The 20000-nt window shown below is 37.5% G+C and overlaps 1 protein-coding gene across 1 annotated transcript in view; it reads left to right on the forward strand.

Annotated features, from left to right (window-relative positions):
• Positions 1-20000, forward strand: part of LOC144978651 (uncharacterized) — a 70820-nt gene that overhangs the window by 629 nt on the left and 50191 nt on the right. The gene's annotated exons all lie outside the window — the stretch shown is intronic.

The raw sequence follows: 20000 nt of genomic DNA on the forward strand, positions 1-20000 counted from the left end.
CTACTACTACTATTATTATTATTATTATTATTATTATTATTATTATTATTATTATTATTATATTATTATTATTATTATTATTATTTTATTATTATTATTATTATTATTATTATTATTATTATTATTATTATTATTATTATTATTATTATTATCTATTATTATTATTATTGTTATTATTATTCTCTTTTTTATTATTATTATTATGTTTTTATTACTATTATTATCATTACTATTATTATTATTATTTTTATTATTATATATTTTATTATATATATATATATATATATATATATATATATATTATCATCATTATTATCATAATCAGCATCGTCAATATTGGTTTTCGGTGGTTCTGGTGGTATCATTGTTATCTTTTTAACGTTTTTAAATGTTATTACATTTTATGATCTTTTCCCTATTGTAATCGTTATTATTACTATCCCTTTATCTACTCATCAACAACCTCATTCTCATCGCCATCATCATCTCTGCTCTAATGAAAAAGCCATATTGGTACTCTTTGACGTCATACAGTCTTACAGGGCCTCGGGGCCCGTGTCTGTCGTGGGGCCCATTTATAACTAACCAGTTGTTAGTCCATACTTGATTTGGTCACTTGTACAAGGTGGTCGAGAGCCAAGCAGGTTGGATTTATGGGCGACATTCACAGGACGGTGAGAAAAATTAATAGTCATTTGATGTCCTTGATATGTGATCCATCTTGTACGAGGTACATATATTTGCAGGTCTGATACCGAACAAAAATGATGGGCTTAATTTAACCCTTTCCCTACCGACCATTTTTAGCACTTTTCCCCGAAATATTCAATGAATATGGAATTTTAAACTCAAATTTAAAAGCATGTTAAATATAACTTTGCAAAACAAGAACTAAAAAACAACATTATCATTCTCCAGAGCCAATAGGCTCATGGAGCAGAGTTTATCCCAGTTTGTATAGATAGTATGCAGATGACGTCACTCAGGCCTTTGTTATTGTTTTTGCCATCCGCGTTTGTGAGTTGTTCTCATTAAACTGTATTAACCATACTATAAAAGTTCATGGTTACACAGAGTTTGTGTGTTGGTCCGTTCTACTTCCGGATGGCAATGTTGTGAACTCCTTGGCCAAGCACATTCTATCTATAGATGTACAGATGACGTCACTCAGGCCTTTGTTATTGTTTTTGCCATCCGCGTTTGTGAGTTGTTCTCACTAAACTGTATTAACCAGACTATAAAAGTTCATGATTACACAGAGTTTGTGTGTTGGTCCGTTCTACTTCCGGATGGCAATGTTGTGAACTCCTTGGCCAAGCACATTCTATCTATAGCGTGAAACATTACATGAAAATTGTTGTAATGGATAATATTTTCCTTTGGTTTGAGGGTGTTTCCACCACAACAATAAGGTCATAACAATTTGTATAATCAGACATAGCTTTGTGTGTTGGTCCCTTATACTTCTGGATGGCAATGTTGTGAGCTTCTTAGCCAAGCGCAACTATCTCTTAGACTAAGAAGATATAATTTTGTGTGTTGGTCCATTATACTTCCGGATGGCAATGTTGTGAGCTTCTTAGCCAACCGCATACTACGTATCTCATAGACGGGGTGGACGACTGAAATAAAACACATTGTTGACCACTGACCTACAGCAGTGTGTATTGTCCGGTGGGTGGAAAACACGTTGAGCAAGTTCCAATGTTTGGTTACCCCTGCGTTATAAAAACTCGTGACCACACGTACCCAGGTCACATGATGAAGGACCTAACTTGACTAACGGCTGTTTTGTTTTTTTTGGTTGCTTGGTGAGTGTTATTGTGCTGTATTTAGCTTTGTATTGTATAGATAGAATGAAGTTGACGTCATTCGGGTCTTTCTTATTGTTTTGTTGTTTGTTTGCTTTTTTTTTTTTTTGGGTTTTGTTGTTTTTTTTTTGCCATCCACGTTTATGAGTAATTCTCACTTAACCGTATTATCCATACTATAAAAGTTCATGGTAGAGTTTTGTGTGTTGAAACCGTTATACTTCCGGATTGCAATGTTGTGAGCTTCTTAGCCAAGTGCATACTATCTATAGATAGTTCGAAGATGACGTCACTCATGTCTTTGTTATTGTTTTTTTGCCATCAGCGTTTATGAGTAATTCTCACTAAACTGTATTAACCATACGATAGACGATCATGGTTACACATAGTTTTGTGTGTTGGTCCGTTATACTTCCGGATGGCAATGTTGTGAGCTTCTTAGCCAAGCGCATACTATCTATAGAATGGAATAAAACGAAATCGACGATAGGATACACAAAGTTTCATGTGTTGGTACGTCATATCAGGCGACGGATGTTTTGAGTATTTTACTTAAACGCATAGCACCAATATCATAGTGACATTAAACTGTTAGAAGCCGTGGACTGTAAAAAGTATTAAACAAAATGAATAAAGTAGCTTCAAAAAAGAACGAAATATCGAATACAAACCGATCTTCAGCCGACAACAAAAAAGCAATAAAAACATAAAGATCTATTTTAAATTGCACAACAATTGAATACTAAAACGTGAGCTTTTATATAGCGCCAAATCCACTAAATAAATTTAGAGACAGCAAAAAGATTACAGATTATCGTAAATGCAAAGACACAGACACACAGAAAGACATTAATGCATACACACACACACCACCACACCACCAGACAAATAATATATCAGAGAGAGATATAGATAGAGAGAGAGGGGGGGGAGAGAAGAGAGAGAAGAGAGAGAGAGAGAGAGAGAGAGAGAGAGAGAGAGAGAGAGAGAGAGAGGCGAGGGGGCATAAGGTTTCAGTAAATTTACTTTTTTTTTAAATAGTATAAAACGTACCTATTTCATACAATGACATTTTTTAGAAATACATATATATCAACCATGAACAATCACATTGGGGTAAATTTCACTGAAGCACTTTTCACACATTTCGACAATGTTTCTATGATTTATTTAGCACATTTAACAAAAAACAACCTGGCAACCCTAGTGGTAACAGGAGGGATGAGTGTTGATCGCTCCGGGTAGATTCTGTTTTATCGATGTGTTATGGTCATTCTTGGGAGGGAGTCGGTAGGGGTGTGGCAATAAAGGCACCTATTATCGATAGGGGGTGATGAGTTTGTCACGGTTTGAAAGTCGTTGATTGAATCATTATTTTTTTTTTCATTGTAGGATATTATATGTCCATTTGAAGGACAAGTGATTCGGAAAGTGTCCGGAATAGTTTTCAACAGTCGTGACTTCACTTCCCTCGTAACTTAGTAACTGGTTCTAAACTATCGGAACAATGGCGGACGCCCTTATGAAATTCTTCTCCGACGAGCATAAAAGTGTATCCAGAACAGAAAAACATTATACATCTTTTTTTTTTTGGGGGGGGGGGGGTGTTGGGGGGGGGGGGGGGGGGGGGTAGTGATTTTTTTTTCACATTCTTTCTTTCTTTTCCTTGTCTGGTATTGAACCCAACATTCAATATTTGGAATTTTCCTTTATTTTTATGAAATAATCTGAATAGCCGGAATGATTTATATGATGATTTATGAGAAAAACAGAAATTTTAAAAATATATTATTTCTTACAATACAATCTAAATTAGGTCAAAGAGGCTCCATCCAACAACTAGAAACCTCGAATGTACGTCTATTTGGACATAAGTTGCCTCGGTCCACCCAGTGGGGATTGGGCAGCTGGACTATCATATTTTGCTAATAAACGCGATGTCTATAATAGTTTGTCTGGCCCATCATCTTCTTTTTTCCCCGTTTCTTTTATGACCTAAAAGTCTGAAAACACTGCAAGCTTACTAATAACGAACATTTGTCAGCCAGGAGTTCGGACCATAAGGAAATATAATCAATTGTGAGACTGTCAAAGCCGACGGGTCATCCAAGTACAGTGTCACAATGTCCATCTCTCGCCCATTCTCGTACAAACTCTCGCCGCTAGTGACGTCATCGACACATTAACGTGACAGCAGTCACATGACGGCAGACGGCAAAGCAGGCCTCCAAAACAGAAGATTGCCTAGTATGAGTCGTCAAGGGGAGACAAATCAATGGTAGTCTTACGACTTTGAATTGTCAGCAAGCTGGTCTGTTTCCTTGATGACCTATGGGGTTTGGAAGTTCGTTGTCCGTCGTTTATTCAATTTCTTTTGGACGACATGCCTAAAAAGCAAACGGACACGTTTATAGGAGGAGAAAGGACAAGTTGTTTCATCAAAAGATTTCGTAATATTTTCCCAGTTCTTTCTTTGAAAAGGGAGATAAAAGAATAAGGACGAATGATTTAGCATACGTAAACTTTCTTTTTCTTTAAGTGGCCTCCTCTCACCATTGTGTAATGAAGCATGTGGTCTGAAAGGGCTGAAATTGAAAATTAGACAAATAACTATACAAATCTTTTTAAAAAATGATCTTTTTTATCGCGCAATATACTAAATGTGCCCAAAGCGTTTTACAAGGGGTCCCTGGTCAACAACAACATTTAACATTTAGGACGGGACAACGCCCGTTAGACGGTGTTACAATTTTTTTTCCGGACAGAGACAACACCGTTAACAGCCAGGCCTCATTTTACACCTGAGTACGGAGAGAGAATGCGAGTAAAGAGCCTTCTCCAAGGACTCAACTAGGCGCTGAGCGAGGCTCGAACCCAGGACCTTCCGATTCGAAAGTGAGTGTCATACCACTAGACCACACAGCCACACAAAAATCAACATAAATTAAATGTCTACGCTGTTGCCCGTTAGATCCGGCATAAAGTATTTTGCGATAGACTAGCTGCCTATCTAAAGGATAGCAAGCAATTGCTATTATTATCCTATTCACGCTATTGAAACCGGGATAGACTCCGGCTACCTGTGCCTTATGGTTCTGAAGGACTTAATAAAATGGACACAACCAAAAAATGGCATGACTAGCTTTTTATTTGGTTAATCACTTAACTTGCGTACTCGGGAAAGACACGTATTCTAAAGTTTGGCCAGAAAAGTCGTCCTTCAAATATCGATCGATTCAAATGACTCTCATGATCATCTTGGAAAAAAAATTCTCAACCTGGAACCTCGCAAGGCCTGGGATATGACACTCGCCTTCGGACTCGTGGGTCATTGGTTCGAGTCCCATCTGGATAACGCCAATTGAGTCCTTGGAAAAGACCCTTTAACTCTCTCCTTACCGACCATTTACCAGATTTATATTGAAATGTCTTACTAACTAAACATATCAATTGAATTGGTAAACTCAAATTTTAAAGCAACAGGTACATGCGATACACAATTTCGTTCAGGAAAACAAGCTTTGAAAATAACATTATGTTCCTGTAAATATAACAAAGATTTTACTTCAAATTTTGTGATTTGTAAAGCAAATCTAATAAGAAAAAATGTTGGTTGTATCGTAACGAATGTGACCATTTTTTTTGTAGTTGGTGAGGAGGGAGTTAATTACTTAAATAATGCTGAAGGTGTGTGGTCCATTATAAATCGTTTTGAGCACATAATTTAGTGAATAATGTTTTAGATGAAAGCTCATGCTGTTTTAGTATTTAAAGATACAAAATGCACTTCATAACAGGTGCTATCTGTCCGTTCGTCCAAACACAGGCTCACCCTTGCATAGCCTAAAATATAATAAAATTGTACCATTCGGGGCCACTCCACTCGTCGCTTATAACCAGGCCCGCGTGCCTTCGGGATGTGTCAAGTTTCCCTTCCTATTTATTAGTTAACCCTCTACCTACCACCTACAGCAAAATCGTCACGTTTGTTACGACACAATATACATTTATTCTTATTCAGATTTATTTTGAACATCACAATGATCTTTATTTAATTAATAAGAACATAAAGTTGTTTTGTAGAGAGATTGTTTGAGTTTTAAAAAAAAACAATTTTTCTCCTGGGTGAGCCTGACATTTTGGGAAATACTGAAAAGGATCAGTAAGGAGAGAGTTAATCATTTAACTGGCGTACTCTTGAGAAGAAGAGAAAAACGCGTATTTAAAAATTTGGCCAGACAACTCATCCTTCAAATAGCGATGGATTTATATGACTCTCATCTTGGCAAAATCTATTAAACCTGGGACTGAAAGAAGACCTCGCGAGGTCCCAGGTCGGAGAATTTTTGCCAAGATGATGGTTATTTAAATCGATTGATATTTGAAGGACGATTACTCTGGCCAAATCTTTAGATACGAGTCCTTCCGAAGTACGGCAGAACTCTGTCGTGCTCTGGAAAAATACATATTTAGAAATTTGTTCAGAAAATCCAACCTTCAAATATCGATCGATTTAAATGACCCTCGTCTTAGCAAAGCCTTTCAAACCTGGGACTTCGCAAAGTTTGAAAGTTTTTGCTTAGACGAGGTTCATTTAAATTGATCGATATTAATTTGAAGGACGAGTTTTCTGGCCAAATTTCTAAATATGTGTTTTTCACAAGAGTACGCAAGAACTAGTTAACAGATCCATATAATAAGAAAGGTCCTTCTTCGTCTCATTAACTGACCACGTGTAAAGCCTTGACCACCCAGTGAATGATTCGACCTAACACCAATTTGTGATTAACTGCCTTCGTACTGACCACTGGATGTCTCCAATCAACTGATGAACCATGAAATGATTACCCTCAAGGCGTTTACACACACACAAACACACAAACACACACACTCACACTCACACTCATACGGCCACACACACATACATGCAAGCAACTCTCTCTCTCTCTCTCTCTCTCTCTCTCTCTCTCTCTCTCTCTCTCTCTCTCTCTTCTTTCTCTTCTCTCTCTTTCTCTCTCTCTCTCTCTTTCTCTCTCTCTTTCTCTCTCTTTCTCTCTTCTCTCTCTCTCTCTCTCTCTCTCTCTCTCTCTCTCTCTCTCTCTCTCTCTGCCTATCTATCTATATGTGTATGTGTGTGTGTGTGTGTGTCTATCTGTCTCTGTCTGTCTGTCTGTCTCTCTGTCTCTCTGTCTGTCTCTCTGTCTCTGTGTGTATTTGTGTATCTCTCTCATGCATACAGAGACACACTCACACACACTCTCTCTCTCTTCTCCCCCCCCCCTTATCTCTCCATCTTTCCCTCTGTCTATCTGTCTCTAACACATACACACACACACACACACACACACACACACATGCCCATCTTTCAATCAATAAATTACCAATGACGCCTGCCTAAAGACTCAATCCTTTACATATAAACGCACACTTACACACACACACACAATACACACAACACACACAACATACACACACACAACATACACACACAACACACACACACGCACACCTACATATGCCTATCGTTCAATCACATTACCAACAAGGCCTAAATATGGCGTCACATCCTCCTTCCTTGTCCTGTCGAGATTTCATACAGACCAAGGCCGACGAAACTTGACTTTTCACCTTTCAATTAAACAAGCCAAGACCTTATAACTATTCTCAATTGCCAAATGCCGAGATATTTAACCAGTTATGTGCTGTAGTCTTGAAAAAAAACATATATTGTAAAATTTGACCAGAAAACTCGTCCTTCAAATATCGACTGAGTTAATTAAATGACAGCCATTTTGTCATAAACTCTCTAATCTGGGACTTCGCGAGGTCCCAGGTTTAAGAGAGAGAGGCTTATTTAACTCGATCGATATTTGAAGGACGAGTTTTCTAGCCAAATTTGTAAATATATGTTTTACCCGAGTGCGTACATAACTGGTTAAAATACCGCAATGACGTGTGAACTTCAAATTTCTTTAGCAGAGATCATTGACTTCTGACAAGAAACAAAAAAAAAAAAAGAAAAACCCAGAAAAAAAAACAGTCAAACAAGCAAGCGAAGCAAATAGGGTTCAACAGTCGTGACGTCACTTCCCTCGTAATGACGCATAATAAATGGTTCTAAACTATCGGAACAATGGCGGACCCCATTATCTCCATCACCGCCCTATGAAATACTTCTCCGACGAGAATAAAAGTGTATCCAGAGGAGAAAATCATTATAAATCTGATCATGTTTCGACTTTTATACATTCTGATCACATGATATGTGAAAAAGTTCTTGCCAGCATGAAGAATAAAAAGTACCGATTTTCTTTGTTTAGAACCAAGCTGCTGTTTGCTGGGCGGACGTGACATCAGACTATTGAATCCCAATGCTTAAACAAGATGTCTACCCACACTTTGATTTGTTGCCGTTCAACGATTGGATATATCTTGACACATATAAACACGTAGCTTTGTTTATGAAAGGTGTAAATATACCCCTGTGTCAAGCTGAACAAAATGACCAATCGCGATGTTAGATATTTCCTAATCTGTGAACACTTTTCACTATGTGGGTCACTTTGAGCACATTTAGCAATGTGACCAATGACCTCGAGCACATGGAAAGTTAATATAGTAGATCATGCCCTTTGGCGAGACTTCATACTGTTGCTATCAGCTAAAGTAAAATACTCACAACATCCGACAGTCGTATGACGTACCAACACACACAACTATGTATTACCTTGAACGTTTATAGATAGTATGCAGATGACGTCACTCAGGTCTTTGTTATTGTTTTTTGCCATCCGCGTTTATGAGTAATGCTCACTGAACTGTATTAACCCGACTATAAACGTTCATGGATACACACAGTTTTGTGTGTTGGTCCGTTGTACTTCCGGATGGCAATGTTATGAGCTTCTTAGCCAAGCGCATACTATCTATAGTCTGATTGATATAATTTAGTGATAACTAATCATAACAATATGCTGTCTAAAAAGAATAACAAAGAGCTGAATGAAGTCAATTTCGTTATTTCTATAGATTGTATGCGCTTGGCTAAGAAGTTCACAACATTGCCATCCGGAAGTATAACGGACCAAAACATTAAATTATGTGTTACCTTAAACGTTTATAGTCTGGTTAACACAGTTTAGTGAGAATTACTCATAAACGCGGATGTCAAAAAACAATAACAAAGACCAGAGTGACGTCAACTTCATTATATCTATAGATAGTTCGAAGATGACATCACTCAGGTCTTTGTTATTGTTTTTTGCCATCCGCGTTTATGAGTAATGCTCACTGAATTGTATTAACCAGACTATAAACGTTCATGTATACACACCGTTTTGTGTTTTGGTCGGTTATACTTCCGGATGGCAACGTTATGAGCTTCTTAGCCAAGCACATACTATCTATAGAGTGCAACTTTCACTCTAATATGTCATGTTAGAATAGACTCGAATCACGCTAACAAAGGGTTAAGTCAAAAGACGACGTATTAACTTTTAGACCTTTAATTGCAACTGAAGACATTGACATCTGTAAAACAACAACAAAAATACCGAACAAAGTTGAGTCTACCCGTACATTTTTGGACAATCAGTATTGTATGTTCATGATCATGTGCTCAGGTCAATGGCCGGGCCATAGGATATGTTCCTCATGTTCTACATTTTAAACAAGTGCTCACAATGGGGATGATCTATATTACCTTTCCATGTGCTCGAGGCCATTGGTCACATTGCAAAGTGTGCTCAAAATGACCCACATGTCGAAAAGTGTTCACAGTTTGAGAAATATCCAACGGCACAATTGGTCATTTTGTTCAGCATGACTCATGGGTATGTTTGCAACTTTCAGAAACAAGCAGCTTGTTTTATTAAGAGACATATCCAATCCTTTGACAGCAACAAATCATGTGATCGATGACTAAATTGGATGAAAACATTGAATATAGATCCCTCCCATTGACATTTCCTTTGTGACCTCTTGTTGTTATGCCTGTCAATCTATTGACATGGATGTCTTTATTTTTTCAGATATCTCATTGTATTAGTCTCAAACGATTCAATCAACATAGACTTTTGAAAATTACGTCAGTGACCGTATATTTTATTATAATTATTCGAATAACCATTTCAATGGTTTTGTATTTGAGTCGGAAATTTAAAATAAAGTATATTTGGCCCCTGATATCAACCACTGACTGGACCGTAAACCGAAGACCCGTATCCACTTTAACCACTTGCCGATCTCCCTAAGCAAGCAACCCATAGATCATGAGCGTTACTCATAGTTTTAACACATGATTGAAATACAATGCATATTCAGTCATGTCGTCAAGTGTTGTGATACAATTCCTTCATCAGCATGTCAAAATATTGTTCCTCACTTACTGGGCCTGACCTGTTTGTCTGTTTGGCATGTATTAAGGGTGGCTCGGCCTTTTCGTTGACTGGAAATTAAATAGTCAAGACGACGGAACGGGATAAATAGCAGGAAATATTAGTTGTGTGCGAATCATCAATTTTTAGAAAGTAGACTGTTTTGGTAGGTCTCGATTTCAGCTAATAACAGTTTGTGAGTCAATGACACCAAAATCAAAAGCATTATTTTTTTTACATCATAGATGCTTTTGATTCTATGCTATTTACCTGATGGAATAACAAAGAAAGAGATGTTTCACTTATTCAAAGATTAACTCTATGGCAAACTCGATATAAACAAGAATGTCTTACAAGGTAAAACCAGAGACTAAAATCAAAATATGGGGACGTGAAACATAGGGGCTCCTTCCGTATGTGGGTGTTCAATGTCAAGTCGGTAAACATGCTATTTGAGAATTGAAAATTATGTGTTTAAATAAAATACACACAATTTCCGTCCCCTTTATCAATCGTATACACACACAAAAGTTTTTTTGTCTTAGAAAATTTAGTGAGAAGAATCACTCAACTGAATATCGAAGCTTTGAAAATCCGTGCCAAATTTCAATTGTTTTACACATTAAACATTATGAGCGAGAGGATGTTTACCGACCTGACACGACCTGACATAGGTACGCATATTCTGCTATTATAACCCTATTTCCACTTCAGAAGTTTCTCGTCTCTAAATATCGCTGTCACTGCAAAAACTCCAACCAGTCTTTGACCAAATCTTGGGTACTCTGTTGCTGAGCAAACTAACTAATTATAGCTGTCTTGAATACAAGCTGACCAGCCGAAGTTTCGGGTCCGTCAGATTTTGAACACTTTTTGCAAATGTTTTGCCCAGTCGAGTTTTGAAAAATAATGCATGGCATTGTACGGTGTAATAGTGCAAATCAAATCATCGCAGTGTCAAATCATTATAAGAAACACTCGCAAACCGGAAGGCCTTCCACCCCACAGGTAGGCATATAGTATGAAATTGACCGATAATTGTGATGTAACAATTTTTGAAATTGTGAGTATTTTTCATAAAGAGATCGTTTTCAAATTATTTTACACCGCAAATCGATCAATCACGTTGAAAGATAATAGAAGTGCTCGATTGATAAATAATTTCGTTTGAATACAAATTCCAAGGCAAATCTGACACTTTGAATAGGTGTTCCGATAGCCCAGGTGGTCGAGCAATCCTCTCCTTAACAAGGATACAATTCCAATCCGTGTAGAGTATCTTGTGTGTGGGGGGGGGGGGAGGTTTCGGAGCCTAACATACCGTTTATCTCTTATGAAATTGAGATAAACCCTGGCTTCGCATTATGGTCTATTTCTCTAAAGAATTCTCTTGTTGACACATCGAATGTTTCCCGTCCGTTCGTGCATGAACCTTCTTTTTGACCTCACACTCATACCACAATAAATTTACTCCAAACTGGAGGTGTAGATATCCCACCTGTGAGTAACACTTGATACCACATAGTAATCACGCTCACCATCAGCGTTTTGACACGATATTCTCCGTCCATTGAAACCAATCGCACTATGATGCCTTACACCTCGAGTGTGTGATGACGTCAGAAGAGACGTTCGGTGGAAGGACGACCATCAGTGAGTGGATTGTCATGCTTTCATTTATAGTCAACTAATCAGAATGCTTATTATCATTTTATTACATTTTGATTGGTTAGCTAAAAAAATAGAGAAAACGCTTGCAGTCGAATGCTTCCAACTGTACACGTGTCAGAGAGAACACTGGTAGAAAAACAGTGCAAAATCTTGACGTATTTTGGCTCTCACGTGAAAAGATATAAATCAACACATTTGTTTATAATACGCAGCTTTTGTGGAAAACACACTTACGATTTAATTAATTTGTAAAGTTCCTACCTGTGTATCATGAGGGTCACAAAACTAAAAGTGAACTTTTAATAGCACTGATGTGCCTATGTCTTATAGTGATAATAATGCTTTCTTTGATCTTTTGGTGGCATTAGACAGACACAACCGACTACTCAATCTTTTGTGACAATTTAAGTTTGTCATATCTGTCAAAGCGTTATACTGGTATAGATACTACCTCTGTAATGGGATCCTGCCGATGAATGTGTGCGGAAAATCTTCGAAACGTCATTATTTGAAGTGGGTGTTCATCCGGGGTCGGTTCTTGTTCCAAAACTGCACACTTAACACATTGACCCGAAGTGATATTTTTTAATTACTTCGGCCTTAATTACAAGTATCATTCGCCTCATCAACATGCAAGTCAAGAGATAAATCATGCTGAGGGAACTGAAAACGTCATTTTAGGTCACTGTGTAGAGCGCGCAGTGCAGGAGCAAGAACCCACGCTCCAAATTATGAGGATTTTCCGCGTACACTCCTAGATAAGATCCCATTTTAGAGGTAATATCTAACCCACGATATGACGCAACTCTGTGTGTAATAATTATCTATCTACTATCAACACACACACACTCTCTCTCTCTCTCTCTCTCTCTCTCTCTCTCTCTCTCTTTCTTTCTTTCTTTCTTTCCTTCTTTCTTTCTTTCCCTTTCTCTTCCCCTCCCCTTCTCTCTCTCTCTTTCTCTTTATCTTCCCCTTCTCTCTCTCGCTCTCTCTCTCTCCAATTACCTATTTCTCCCTCTTTCTCTATCTCTGTCAATCCATCCCTCTCCCTCCCTCCCCCCCCCCCCCCTCTCTCTCTCTCTCTCTCTCTCTCTCTCTCTCTCTCTCTCTCTCTCTCTCTCTATCTATCTCTCTATCTATCTATCTATCTATCTCTATCTCTCTCAGTTTATATAATTGATCGTAGTATGTAATGGATAATGAAAAATTATCATTTTTTAAGCTGTCAAAAACAACTTCAAACAGTTGGTTTACGTCAATCGTATATATATCATTGCCTACTAAGGATACTCTATAATAGTTCCTGATATATATATAATATATATATATATATATATATATATATATATATATATATATATATATATATATATATATATTTATATATACATATATATACATACATGTGTGTGTGTGTATGTATGTGTGTGTGTATATATTGAGTTAACCCTTGCTCAATAGCTGTCGATCCAAATCAATCACCGGTCATTAGCACATAAGGATGTGCTACATGTAAACTGTCCAGGAGGGTAGAGTGGCTAAGTCGTCCTTTGAATGCATGATTTGGTTTTACTCTAGTCTGATATCAGGATATAATATTACTGTTTTAAAATGAAACAACAAGAAATGAAAACAGTAGAATAGCGTACCTACCAGTCGTCGGGTCGTGGGTTCAATTCTCATCATAGCAAAATTGAACAGACCGGAAAAGTAAAAAAAAAACCCGGTGTTTTTGTTCGAATTTTACCGGAAATATTATCGTTTTAACTGTTTTTGTTGTTGGCTGAAGAAGGGTTTTGTGTCCGAAACGAAATGTTTCGTGTCGAGTAGTTTGTTATTTGGGTTGAGACAATTATATTGATTTATGTTCAATTCTGCCATCTGCAATGTACGATAATTTGAATTATTCCCTTTCTAAAGGACATCATGGCCCCTCCATCTAATGTTGACCTTTCACCTTTTTACCTGCCAATTCAATCAGAAGTCAATTAGCCACGGGGTTACCTGTCCTTTACCACAGGTAAAGAAAAAACCATCGTCCTTGTCGCAATGGCTTGGTGATTAAGTTATCTTTCTTTCGATGTCAAATTATGTGCGGAAGGAAAGTCGAGAGAGAGAGAGAGAGAGAGAGAGAGAGAGAGAGAGAGAGAGAGAGAGAGAGAGGCGGTTAATTAAATGACTCAACCATCTCTAAGACGAGTTGACACTTTCCGTTTAAGTGCGGTGTTAGTCTATGTGTACTTGAGATCTTCTCGTTTTTTGAAGTGACTACATTAGTTTTATGATTTTTCATTACATAAGAAAAAGAATTAACTGTTTGATTATCTTGGATTCTATATTTGATGAACTGATTGAATTTGATTGAGTCGGTTCCATTAAGGTTTGTTAACCCTCTCCTTACCAACCATAGGAAAATCGTCACATTCGTTACGATAAAACCGACACCACTTTTATCATTCTGATTTCTCTTGTACATCACAAAGTCTAAAGAAATGCTTTGATTACAGCAATAAATACCAAACACTGTGTTGTAGAGCTAATTTTGCTGAACATCATTCTGTATAGAATGCACTTGTTACTTTTTTTATTTGATTAGGAAACGTCTATTTTTGTGTTGGGTGGGTGTGAATTTTCATTGGAAATTCTAAAAATAGCTAGTAAGGAAAGAGTTAATTAATTAATTCGTGACGGAGGGAATGTTTAAAAAGATAGAATTAATGGAACTGAGATGAGATTTTCATGGTGTTTTCAAGTGAGTATTCAGAGGTCGTTTGGATTTTTTTAAAGGAAATTTGCAAGCCCGCCGATACTACTTTTTAATATAACTGTACCGTTTTTGTAAAATTCTGAGCACAATATCAAACCTGCTTCGTGAAAACTATAACAATCCGTAGTTTTCAGTGTTGAGGATGGAAGTCACTGCATATTATCCAGTTGAAAAATCATAAATTTGCTGCTCTTTGCTGAGGTCTTTGGCAGATCCCTTGTGCCTCATGGCTTGATAAGAATTAAATTAGTAAGTCAGAAACAAAGTAAGTCAAGATTTGATAAATGTTTCAAAATCCAAAATTTAGTTCCGCTATCCCCGAAGCTTCCTTTTTTGAGAGCGTTTTATTTTTAGTCAAAGGAGATAATTCACTTTTGTAATTGAAGGCAAAAAGTCGTAGTACTAAGATTTTTTGTAGCAGAATCAGGTCTGCATCATACGTAGATGTTTTGGGATGATTCCCAACACAGGTTCTTATCTAATCAGGTCTTTGTTATTTTTGCCATCCATATTTATGAGTAATTCTCACTTAACTGTATTAATCAGACTATAGACGATCATGGTTACACATAGTTTTGTGTGTTGATCCGTTATACTTCCGGATGGCAATGTTGTGAGCTAGTTAGCCAAGCGCATACTAACCATAAATTCATTTTGCCGGAGTACAAGTGTTCTTTTATGAGGCCACGCCAGGTCCACAAACGGCGAGTGTTGATATTTTTGTTCTGTATTCGTGTAAATGCAGTATTATTTTTTTCTTTGCTCCTTCCAATATTTGTCAAGTCTATTTTAGCACAAATTTAAGTTGTTTCTTTTTGTTTTGTTTTTTTGCGCATACAATTTCATCACGCAAGCTGTTCCACATATGAACAACTCTCACATTAGAATTATACTTTCCAACATCTATCCTTGCCTTTTGCGGACAACGCCTCCTACTATGCGGCTACGTGGTCTAGTGGTATGACACTCGCTTTCGGATCGGAAGGTCCTGGGTTCGAGCCTCGCGCTCGGCGCATAGTTGAGTCCTTGGAAAAGGCTCTTTACTCACATTCTCTCACCGTACTCGGGTGTAAAATGAGTACCTGGCCGTTAACAGCGTTGTCTTTGTCCGAAAAAATGTAATATCACCTAACAGGCATCATGTCCCGTCCTACATGTTAAATGTTGCTGTTGACCCGGGACCCATTGTAAAGCGCTATTAGCACATTTAGTGGATATAACGCTATATAAAGCTCAATTTTAAAAAAAAAAAAATTTGACAATCCCCTTTGTATCATATCTGGGTAGATTTTCAGACCACATATTAACAGAATATTTGACCTCCCTGTCATTAATCCCAATAAATATGTAGTATACTTCTGTCATACCATCATCAAAAGAAATACACAAAATTAATAAAACAGCTTCAACGAAAATATACCAAACACGGAATGGTTTTTTATTTATTCACTTCCAGATTCGGTTGTTTTTTTTTCAACCAAAATTTTGGAGAAAAGATATTGAATAAATATTGTATTTTTACTCAGAAAATGATATAGATAGTATGCCCTTGCTGGTGAAGCTCACAACATTGCCATCCAGAAGTATAACGGACCAACACACAAAATAATGTGTAACCTTGATCGCTTATAGTCTGGTTAATACAGTTTAGTGAGAATTACTCATAAACGCGGATGGCAAAAAACAATAACAAAAGACTTGAGTGACGTCAACTTCAACTATCTATAGATAGTTCGAAGATGACGTCACTCAGTTCTTTGTTATTGTTTTTTGCCATCCGCCTTTATGAGTAATTCTCACGTAACTGTATTAACCAGACTATAAACGTTCATGATTACACAGTTATGTGTGTTGGTCGGTTATACTTCCGGATGGCAAAATGTTGTGAACTCCTTAGCCAAGCGCATTCTATCTATAGATAGTTCGAAGATGACGTCACTCATGTCTTTGTTATTCTTTTTTTTTTTTTTTTTTTTTTTTTTTGCATCCGTGTTTATGAGTAATGCTCACTGAACTGTATTAACCTGACTATAAACGTTCATGGATACACACAGTTTTGTGTGTTGGTCCGTTATACTTCCGGATGGCAATGTTATGAGCTTCTTAGCCAAGCGCATACTATCTATATGATCAAATTGAACACCAGACGTATCAAATTGGATTCAGTAGTCTGATATCACGCCGCCCGGCAACGGCGGCCATCTTGGTTCTAAACAAAGAAATTATTACTTTTTATTCTTCAAGCTGGCTAGAACGTTTCTTATGTCTTGTGACCAGAATGTGCAAAAGTCAAAAGATGATTAAATTTATGTGGTTTTTTTCCTCTGGATACGCTTTTATGCTCGCCGGAGAAATATTTCATACAGGCGTCCGCCATTGTTCCGATAGTTTAGAGCCAGTGTTGCTAAGTTACCATGCGTCATTAGGAAGGAAGTGACGTTGCGACTATTGAATCCTATTGTTGATGCTGCTATATTCATTTTTGTTTTTAACGTTTTACAGTTCATAGTTTCCTTAGCTTTGGCAATAGGATTCGATAGTCTGATGTCACGTCCGCCCAGCAACCAGCAGCTTGGTTCTAAACAAAGAAAATCGGTACTTTGTATTCTTCATGCTGACTCGAACTTTTACACATGTCATGTGATCAGAATGTATAAAAGTCAAAACATGATCATATTTGCAATGTTTTTCTTCTCTGGATACACAAGAAAAGGACGCCCTTTGTTCCGATAGTTTAGAGCCAGTTAATTAGTTAGCATGCGTCATTAAGGAGGAAGTGACGTCATGACTGTTAAAGCCTATTATATCCACAAAGCTGTAATCAGTATACTTGTTATGGGCTTTTTTACCATTGTGATAATAAACAATACGCTTCAACAGTCGTAACGTCACTTCCTTCCAAATGACGCATGGTAACTTAGTAACATTGGCTCCAAACTATCGAAACAATGGCGGCCGCCCGTATGAAATATTTCTCTTTGTTTAGAACCAAGATGGCCGCCGTTGCCGGGAGGCGTGACATCAGACTACAGAATCCAATTGTATTGTGTTGATTAAACCCGTCAACTGTAACTGCCGTTCTCTAGAAAGACGCGCAATTTAAAAATTGGCCAGAAAACTCGTCCTTCAAAAATCGGTCGATATAAATGACCTTCATCATGATAAAAACTCTCAAACCTGGGGCTCGCGAGTAGTAGTAGTAGTAGAAGTAGTAGTAGTAGTAGTAGTAGTAGTAGTAGTAGTAGCAGTAGTAGTAGTAGTAGTAGTAGTAGTAGTAGTAATAATAATAATAGTGGTAGTAGTAGTAGTAGTAGTAGTAGTAGTAGTAGTAGTAGGAGGAGGAGGAGGAGGAGGAGGAGGAGGAGTAAGAGGAGGAGTGGTATCGTTATTGTTGTTGGTGATGATGGTGGACGTGGTGTGGTGATGGTTCTTTTTGAGTTTGTAAAACTGCGATGAAATTGGCAATAATTATTTGTAGTGACAAGCATTCTATTATTCTATCTTCACTGAGAGGGGAGGTCTGAAAGACAGAGAGAGGGAATGAGAGTGAGAGATAGAGGGAAGGAAGAGAGAGAGAGAGAGAGAGAGAGAGAGAGAGAGAGAGAGAGAGAGAGAGGCAGACAACAAGACACATTGATGCATAGAATGAAGAGATGGAAAGGAAGACATGGTTGCTTTCGTCGTAAAAGAAAATGAATCCTAAATAAACATCAAAACTGTTCGAGTTTCTCGTGTCAAGTTGTAACGCAAATATAACTAGCTATATAGAGTAAATCCTGAAACTTGTTAGTTTTTGAGATTCATATCTAATCCGTTTCTTTTTTTTTATAGAAAGCTCTTTACACTAAGATACTACATACCACACTGTCTTGACTTATTTAACCCCTTAACCCTATAGATATAACGAAGTTGACGTCACTCGGTCTTTGTTATTGTTTTTTTTTTTGCCATCCACGATTATGAGTAATTCTCACTTAACTGTATTATCCAGACTATAAAAGTTCATGATTGTTACACAGAGTTTTGTGTATTGGTCCGTTATACTTCCGGATGGCAATGGTGCGAGCTTCTTAGCCAAGCGCATACTATCTATATCATGGGCTATCGATATTTGACCAATAAAAATATGATTCTTCCCTGGGCCGTCTTCTTCAGTATACACCGTCCTTAGCTTCCTCCAAAATGCCCCATCGTCAGTTATTTCATTTCTTGGACAACGAAAGTGATTGAAGCGGGGCCCGAACCCGGGACTTCCCGGACCACAGTAGAGTGCCCTAACCATTCAGCCACCTTTTCCTCACCACTTGTACTTGTTTACTAGTCTGATAACCGATCACAAGGTAGGGTCCGACATGTACATATATGCAGGTCTGGCATCCGAGCAGCGTTGTTCTAAACAAAGAAAATCGGTACTTTTTATTCTTCATGTGATCAGAATATATAAAAGTCAAAACATAATGTTTTACACACACTTATGGACCTAGTTTAACATTGTTGTAATGGATAATACTTTGTGTATTTTTTAAAAGATTTCCATTACAACAATGAGCCCATAATGAATTGGGTTATCAGACCTGAAAAAAATGCACGTCTATTTGGGCCTAATTCAATTAATTATATAAGATTATCTAAGTCCAATATTTATCTCTGGCCTAAAAAACGCACACATACACACATACACAAACACACACATTAACACACACGAAGTGATTAATTACTGAACATGTCTTTATTAACCTGTTAACTGTCTTACTCTGGAAAAACTCGTATTTAAAAATTTAGTCAGAAAACTCGTCCTTCGATTATCGATCGATTTAAATGACTATCATCTTGGCAAAAACCAACCCAACCTGGGACTGAAGGAAAACTTCTTCGCGAACTCCTAGGTTTGGAAGTTTTGGTCAAGATGAGGGTCATACTTTAAATCAATCGATATTTGAAGGATCTGGTTTTCTGGCCACATTTTGAAACATGGGTTTTTCCAGAGTGTGCCAGTTTGGTGTGTTAGCAACTGTTTGATTTTGATTGGGGGAGGGGGGATAAGACGGAGGGGGATTGGGGGGGGGGGGGGGGGGGGCAAGGGATTGTTACCGTTACCTATGAGCTTACCATAATTTGTCTAGTAAGGCCTAAAGGCATGTGGACACGGAATTTTACAACTTGTCAATTGTTTATGAAGACAACTTTAATCCTTTCACCACGAGGCTATGCCGTGCGGCTATGTGGTTTTTTTGGGATTTCTTTTTTTGGTTGTTTTTTTTCTTGTTATTTTTCTTTCAAATTACATAATTCTCTTTCACTGTTTAAAATCACTTTTGGTTCTAAATGAAACATATTGCTGGTGGGTTTGGACATTTTAGTTGATTATTGCGCAGT

The sequence above is a fragment of the Berghia stephanieae genome, chromosome 8, assembly GCF_034508935.2.
Source record: "Berghia stephanieae isolate SIO BIC M18660-M18661 chromosome 8, UCSD_Bste_1.3, whole genome shotgun sequence".
In the NCBI taxonomy this organism is placed as follows: Eukaryota; Metazoa; Mollusca; class Gastropoda; order Nudibranchia; family Aeolidiidae; genus Berghia; species Berghia stephanieae.